The sequence below is a fragment of the Neomonachus schauinslandi genome, chromosome 1 (genome assembly GCF_002201575.2).
Source record: "Neomonachus schauinslandi chromosome 1, ASM220157v2, whole genome shotgun sequence".
Lineage (NCBI taxonomy): Eukaryota > Metazoa > Chordata > Mammalia > Carnivora > Phocidae > Neomonachus > Neomonachus schauinslandi.
The window spans coordinates 118898565-118906779 of NC_058403.1; the positions used below are offsets into that span (position 1 = coordinate 118898565).

Below are 8215 nucleotides of genomic sequence, written 5' to 3' on the forward strand. Positions count from 1 at the left end.
TGTAGAATAATTTAAATATTTGAATTGCTCCAAATTAATTGATTAAATTAATTTTATCCCATGGGTCCCGATGTGTAAAGATTTTACATATTTTGTTTTCTAGAAATTCTGAAAATTGTTTCATCCCTTCTTTGAACTAGCAATTAAGAATTAAAAAATTTTTTTTTAAATTTATTGTTTTCTAATATTCTTGCTTTATAGTTGTATCATACTGTGATTAGGGAGTATTGTCTGTTCATTTCTTTTCTTTTTTTTTTTTTTAAGATTTTATTTATTTATTTGAGAGAGAGAGTGAGAGAGAGAGAGAGAGAGCACAAGAGGGGGGAACGGGAGAGGGAGAAGCAGGCTCCCCGCCGAGCAGGGAGCCCGATGCGGGACTCGATCCAGGGACTCCAGGACCATGACCTGAGCCGAAGGCAGTCGCTTAACCAACTGAGCCACCCAGGCGCCCTGTCTGTTCATTTCTATGTGTTTGAATCTAGCTCAGTTTTTTTGTGGCTTAAATTATGACTGGTTTTCATGTGTATTCGAAGAGCATTTCAGGGTATAGTGCCCAATATATATTATTCAGGTCTGCTGCATATTTATATTGTTTAGGTCATCTACCTACTGATTTAATATTCTTATTTACTGGACCTGTTATAGATTGAGAGGAATTAGAATCTTCCTACCACCAATCTGTTTTTTTAAAGCTATTTCTCCTTGTAAGTGCTATAATTACTATTTTTTGTTGCTTCTATGTTCCTTGTTGCACAAGTATTCATAAGTGTTAATACATTCATTGCAAGTTGTACCTATTAGCCTTGTAAACAGTGTCTTTCTTTGTATTGTTTAATGCCTTATCCTCTGAACTTAATCTTGTGTGATATTTAGGTTATGTCCTCTGCTTATTTGTTGTTTGCATTTTCCTGTTATACCTTTGCCCATCCTTTTCTTTAAAAATTTTCTGAACCACTTTGTTTATTGTTTTATATAACTCAGGGTTTAGCTTTGCTTTGTGATCATATCCGAAATATATTTTAAATAAATAAGTTAATCCCATTTTTTACATGTTTAAGTTTTCAATTAGCAATAATTGCGCCTCGGATAAACCTCATTGGCTACGATACTGCCACTGCGCAAAGCTCCATTTTTTACATGTTTAATATGACAGTGATTTGATCTTAGTGTGGTATATGATTTTATGTTATGTTTTTATTTAACTGTTTATTAGCAAGTTTTTACATAATGAGTTCTCTTTGCCTCTTAAAATAATTGCAGTTTTAGGAGGATTTGTATTTTTGTTCTCACAGCTCCCTTTATAACGATATTTGTTAGTGCTTTATTTCTCGAGACAGTACTGATTGGTTCCTTTGTATCAATAATGACAAAATTAATATGCTTAATTTTCCTGCCTTTTCTGTTCTGTTACATCACTCAATTTTCATGATCTTAGTGTTTACCATCGTCCTGTTAAAAATGTTTACAGGTACTCCTTGCTTCGTGTGTCAGCTTTTTTTTTTTTTTTTTTTTAAGGATTTTTTTTTTTCTTTATTTATTTGACAGAGAGAGACATAGCGAGAGCAGGAACACAAGCAGGGGGAGTGGGAGAGGGAGAAGCAGGCTTCCCGCGGAGCAGGGAGCCCGATGTGGGACTCGATCCCAGGACCCTGGGATCATGACCTGAGCCGAAGGCAGACGCTTAACGACTGAGCCACCCAGGCGCCCCGTGTTTCAGCTTTGAATCATATTTTTTTTGGCTTCCACTCTTACAAATGCAATGATCTGCAAAACTACTCTACTTTTCATCTTTTCTACCCCTCCCCTTTTCCATTTTTTTTATTAGTTGTATCATTATGTATTTAGGACATACAACATTTGCATTCTGTCACCTTAATCCCCAGATTTCTTTGATCTTGATTTTGTGGTTGTGGTATATAATGCACATCACCTGTCTTTTTGCTATAGTTTGTCTCCTCTGTTATCTCTTGGTTGGGTGATATTTGATCTCTTGAAGATTCCTCAAGAAGAGTTCATGGGACAATATTATGTAAGTTTAAAACTTCAAAATTGTTAGTAGCTTTGTTTGCTTTTGCAAGGACATTCATTGCTGGATATAGAATCCTCGGTTCACAAGTCTTTCTTTGGCTGTCTTGTAGATGTTAACTATATCATCTTTTGAACGTTGCTTTGGAGAAATCTGAGGCATTTCTGAATTTCCTCCTATTTAATGTCTTATCTCTTTGCCTGGATGCCCAAAAGATTCTTTCCCTTCCTTAATCCTCCCTTCCCAACTTATTCCCTGTGTTCTTTCGGCCTTCCTCTCCCCTCTTTCTCTTTCTATTTCATTCTCTCCAACCTTACAGGATATGTCTCATAGTTTTGTTTTTTTTTTTAAAAGATTTTATTTATTTTTTGACAGAGAGAGACAGCAAGAGAGGGAACACAAGCAGGGGGGAGCGGGAGAGGGAGAAGCAGGCTTCCTGCCAAGCAGGGAGCCCGATGCGGGGCTCGATCCCAGGACCCTGGGATCATGACCTGAGCTGAAGGCACACACTTAACTGACTGAGCCACCCAGGCATCCCAAATTTTGTTTAATATATTCAGTTTCACAGTTTCTATTTTCTTCCTTATGGACTCTAAATAATTATGTGTATGTTGGATTGCTTTTGCCTGTTGTGGCTGTATCTCTAATTTTCTCTCTAATCCCCTTTAATTCTATCTGTGTTTCATTTAACCCTGCTTGCTTTTTTGCATCTGTCCTTTATATCCTTCAACATCTTTTCTACAGTGTATAGTCTGTTTTATATACATTCCAATTTTATCTTCATTTCTCCAGTGGCTTTTTTTTTTTTTTACTTTTTGTCGGTTACTTTCTAGGATTCTGCAAGCTCACAGTTCCTTTCCTCTTATTTTCTTGTTACAAGTTCCCTGAATGCTGGCATTTCTATTTTGTGGTATTCTTTTAGAGGGATGGTTGGTTTATTGATTTTTTAAAAATCACGGTGAAATATTTATGTACTTTTTCTTTTGTTTCATGGCAATTTTTTTTTTTTGATGAATGTAGTTAATCTTTTGGCACATTTTGCTACTCTTTTTAAATTTTTACCTTACAGTAACTTGGTATAGATGCTATGCCAATTTATTTTTAAAAAATCACTTATCATTAAATGTGTTGAGTTTTTCAGTCCGGTTATTACACAAGGTTTCTGATGCAATGCATTACAACTCAAAACATTCTCTTTCTTTGCTATTCTCAAAGAAAGACTGATTTCTGGAAATACGATTTGACTGTTATTCTTTGTGTGGAGGTACATCCACAAGATTCTAAGATTCTAAATTCCAAGGGGACTCTGTCTGTGGTTTCTGCTTTCCTCGGTTCCTGCACTTTGCTGCAAATAGGGTTCTGTAGCTTATACAGTTTATGGTGAGTTCTTGCCTTCAGGAGTTTTATCTCTCTGCTGGCATTTTTGAGATTTGCCATCATTAAGTTTTCTCACAACTCAGTTTTTTTCTTTTCTCTTTCTTCCCATGTGGTTTCTGTCTGATTTCGGTTACTTTTGTCAACCCTTAAAGCGTATTTTGGAGTCTGCAGATTATATTTGCCTTCTAGTTTCACTGAAAATGGAGTTTGTGGATATTTTTTTCCATTCTCTTTGCTCCTTTCACATGATTTTATGGAGAGGATGGACAAATAAGCTGATACATGCAGCCATGTTACCACAGAAGTCCCTACAATAATCTATCATCATGGACTCTTCTTGTCATGAAATGCTGAAGAACTGATATTCGAAAGTCTTTGGAAGACCTTTGCTTCAACTCCCCCAACTTAGTAATATATGAAATTATAGATTTGAACAACCTGCATAACCTTTGCTATCCAGAATGTTAAGGAATACATCCTTTGCTAAATCTGAGTTAAAACTTCAGACACTAAACTTTTCCATTTGAACCATTTTGGAAGGAAGTCTTTCTAAGCACTAACATATTTTTTGCTTTCTTGGAGCTTACAAGAACTACTCTGCGTGGATAATTGGATACTAAGGGTAATTATGACTATATTGTACTAAAACATGGCTATTTCACTGAAGGAGGTGTTCATTTCCATAAAAAGAGGCTCCAAAATGTATGTTTGGGTTTTTTGTTTTTTGTTTTTTTTGGTCATGTATAGTTTTTTTCCCCCTTTTTTTTGGTGAGTAGATTTCTTTAGGTGCCTTTTCTTATAGCTGTTACTGTGTCTGCCTACCATACCCTTCTTTGAATTTGATGAAGGCTCAGAATTCAGACAACAAAAGTGGCTGTAATTATAGAAAGTATATATATTTATATAAACATAATATATAAATATTATAAATATAAATAAGTATATATTATAACATATATATTATACATATATATGTTGCTAGAACTATACAAGGTATATAAAATAAAGGTAAATATACTTTGGGTATGACACGAGGGACTCTCCCATGAGTAAAGTGATACTCAGTGCACAGACCTTTGTAATACCTGCTTTAGTTGCTTGGGAATCCCTTGTTTCTTGGATCTTAGCAGCCCCACTCCTAGAAGAAGAGAATTCTTGTGGGAAAAGCTCATCAAAATGGCAGATGGAAAAGTGAATAATACAATACAGCTGGATAGGCAGGTGCTATAGGCTACACAGAGAAGATCAGTTGACAAGATTTTGCCAGCTAGGTTGTGTGTGTGGATACTGGTAGGACCAAAGTCAGTTTACTGACATTTGGAAGGGACATAAAACAAAAGGAAAAGGAAGTTGAATAGTTACATTGCTGACACATCAGGTGTTTTTGTAGTTTTGATTTTATATATGCTTAATGATATTATTATAGTTGAACATTGTAACTCTAATTTAAAAGGCCACCATCATACAAACTCTTTTGTTTGGAAAAATCATGAGAAGTGTAAGGAAAACATTTGCCATAGCATTCCATTGCCTTACAGAGAAGGGTGTTTTTGTGTTCTCAATGCCCAATTGTCCTAGCATGTGGGGGAGGCGCAGACGTTTGCTATGCAGTCCAAGTACACAGGAAAGGTTCTAAAGTTGTTAAGTGCAAGCTGCAAGATTCTAAGATTAATTGTGCTTCACTCTCCAGTGAGATTAGTGTATTATAAATCATAGAGGCATATCCCATCAATCTGGTGCCTGGATGCAGGGAACATGATAACCCTTAACTCAGCAGAAACGTACCTTCCATCCATTATGGCTTCTCTCCTGGAATAAACCATGCACTCCTCAGATAGGGCCAGGGCAACAGACAGCATCTTAAAGACATCTTTGAGATAGCATCCTTTTACTTACAACAGGGAAACCATTGATGTGACTCCTTGGTTTTATTTTACAATAACTTTAAACAAGACAGGCTTAAAGAAGTATTTTCTGGGTACTTAGTTTTGTTCAGCCCTGGAGTAAGTTCTCTGAGGGTTCAAAAGAAGGAAAATATATGATACGACCATTGATGAGCCTACTGTTTAGTTGGGGAGAAAAGCCATATTAATTTTAATTATGTGATGTTGATACTAATTGCTGTTGTTTATCTAACACTAACTATATTCATACCAATAGGATGTACTAAGAAATTATTCATAGAACATATTTCAAAATAAATGCTGACAAGGTCAGAGAAAGGAGAGGTGTGTATGGCTGGATTAGTCTGGAAGGTCTCCATAGAGGGTAGGCCTATGCCAGATCTTGTTGGTGGGAAGGCTTTAGTGAGATGAGACAGGCTGCATTTTCCCCAGTTTGGGGGTATTGATCACAGGAGAGAAATGAGGTTAGATTGGCAGTGAATGAGTATAAGAGGAGACTTGCAGGTGGCCTGCAGAACTACAGCATGTGCAAGAGTCTTTCTATGCACCTCCACACCCTTCCACATTTCCTCTGTCATCAGTCAATCCCATTCCTTTTTGGGGTACCCTGCTGAGAGAAAGTGAATTCTCATAGGAACATCTCATCAGAATGGCACGTGGAAAGGTGAATTTGATAAGTTAGATATATAGATGCTGTAGGCTACTTGGAGAAGGTCATTTGACCTGATGATGCCAGCTAGTTTGTATGTGCAGACACTGCTAGGCCAAAGTTAGTTTGCTGACTCTTGGCAGGGACACTAAACAGATTTCTTTCCTCCCTCCCTCTTTCCTGTCTCTTTCCCTCCCTCTTTCCCTCCTCTCTCCCTCCTTCCCTTTCTCATTTACTTATTATGAAAGACTTCAAGCTTATCAATCCATACCTGCTCCTTTCAATTCTGCTTCCTTGATTCTAAGCTCAGTTCTCTTAGCTACAACTTTGTGGTCATACACTATTCACTCAACTTCATTCATCTATTCATTCAACAGGTTTTTATTGGAGAATTCCATGTGCATCTTCAGAAAATATGATCTTATAAGGAAGACAAAAGTACAATATGATGTGACAAGTATCTTGAAATGAGAAATATAGGATGCTATGGGAGCAGATAGCCCAGGTACTTCATCTTACTGAGAGGAGAAATGAAAAGAAATGTCAGAAAAGAAGTGACATATAAGCTGAAACCTGAAAGTAAGAGTGGAGATGTTCTAAACCCTCTCTAAGGCTGTTGAGGGCTATCCCATCTGATCTGGGGAGCTGTCAGGCACGTAAGGTTTTAGGTTGTTGTTGGCTGCCACTACCATCACACACAGGATATCAGTTTATTTATTCAATCAATAAATATTTCTTGAGTAGTTCTATGGTTTAAACAGTGTTCCAGGCTCTGTAAATCAAACAACTGTAAACCAAATGGGCAAAGGACCTGATCTCATAGAGCTTACATTCTAGTCAGAATGAGCAGATGATGAATAAATAAATAAAAATATATAATATATTGGGTATTATGGAAAAAAGAGAAGAGTAAGACGATAGAATGTATGTTTTTGTATGTGTGTGAATGTGGACTATTTTATTTATTTATTTATTTATATTTTTTATTTTAAAAGATTTTGTTTATTTATTTGAGAGAGTGCGAGCAAGAGAGCGAGAGAGAGTGAGCAAGGTGAGGAGCAGAGGGAGAAGGAGACTCCCCACTGAGCAGGGAGCCAGACGTGGGGCTCGATCCTGGGACTCCGGGATCACGACCTGAGCCGAAGGCAGCCACCCAACTGGCTGAGCCACCCAGGTGCCCCTGAATGTGGACTATTTTAAATAGGGTAGTTTGGGCTTCTCTGTTAAGGTGACATTTGAACAAAAACTGATGAATTGAAGGAGTGCGTCCTGTGGCTATCTGGGTGGCTGAGAGTGGGGGCAGCATTCTAGGCAGAGGGAGCAACTAGAGCAATGGCTTCCATGGAAGATGTGTGTGAGGGCTGTTTGCGGGGACTGTAGAAAGGCCAGGTGGCTGGAGCTCTGGAAAGAGAGCAGTGATGGGTGAGGTTGTGAGGGTACTTGTGGGCTGCATGAAGTAGAGTCTTGTCCCATGCAAGATTTACATTTAAGCAGATCCATCTGGCTGCAATGTGGAGATCTGATAGTAGAGGGGCAAGAGCAGAAGGGAGATCAATTAGGAGACTATTGCAATTGTCCAGGCGGGAGATGATGGTAACTTGCTGGGTGGAAGAGGGAGATGTGGTTGGGGCAGGGAGGGGCGGTGCACATGGCAGAGAAATGAGGCTACAGCTGGTGGGGGAAGTAGGGTCAAGGAAGGATATTTCCAAGTGGAAGAAAAGCAGCATGTGTGTACGCTTATGGGAATGATCCAGTAGAGAGGGAAAACGATGACGATAGCACAGGAGAGTGACAGCTGCCAGAGCCATGCTAAGCAGGGGAGAGGACATGGGATCCTGTGAGCAAGTGGCCAGGAGCGGGGGCAGCTCACTTCTGCAACAGCAGGGCAGGTGGCAGGGGCTGCAGGAGGTTACTCAGGAAGTCTCTTCTGACAGCTTTCATTCTCTCAGTGCAGCGAGAAGCTAGGTTCTCACATACAATTGAGGATGGGGAGATGCCAGTGTGGGGAGAGAAGAGAGGAGAGGTAGCTGTCTAGGAGAGTGGGAGAGCATGGACCAGGTTGTGAGACATGATTGTCAGGCAGCACTAAAGGCTTTGGTGGAGTGGTCATGAATTTAAAAATGGCCCAGTCAGAATGGTTCTGGACAGTGTTTAACTGAGTAAATTAGATCTCGGGCTTATTAAACCCTTGCATGGCACATTTTTGAAGGAGTTTCAAGATGGTATTGAAGCCCATTGCTGTCAGCTTCATGTCTGGAG

At 38.8% G+C, this 8215-nt stretch overlaps 1 pseudogene; it reads right to left on the bottom strand.

The window, feature by feature from the left end:
- Window positions 1-1003: 1003 nt before the first annotated feature.
- On the bottom strand, window positions 1004-1126 carry LOC123326884 (annotated as a pseudogene).
- Between the last annotated feature and the right edge of the window lie 7089 nt (window positions 1127-8215).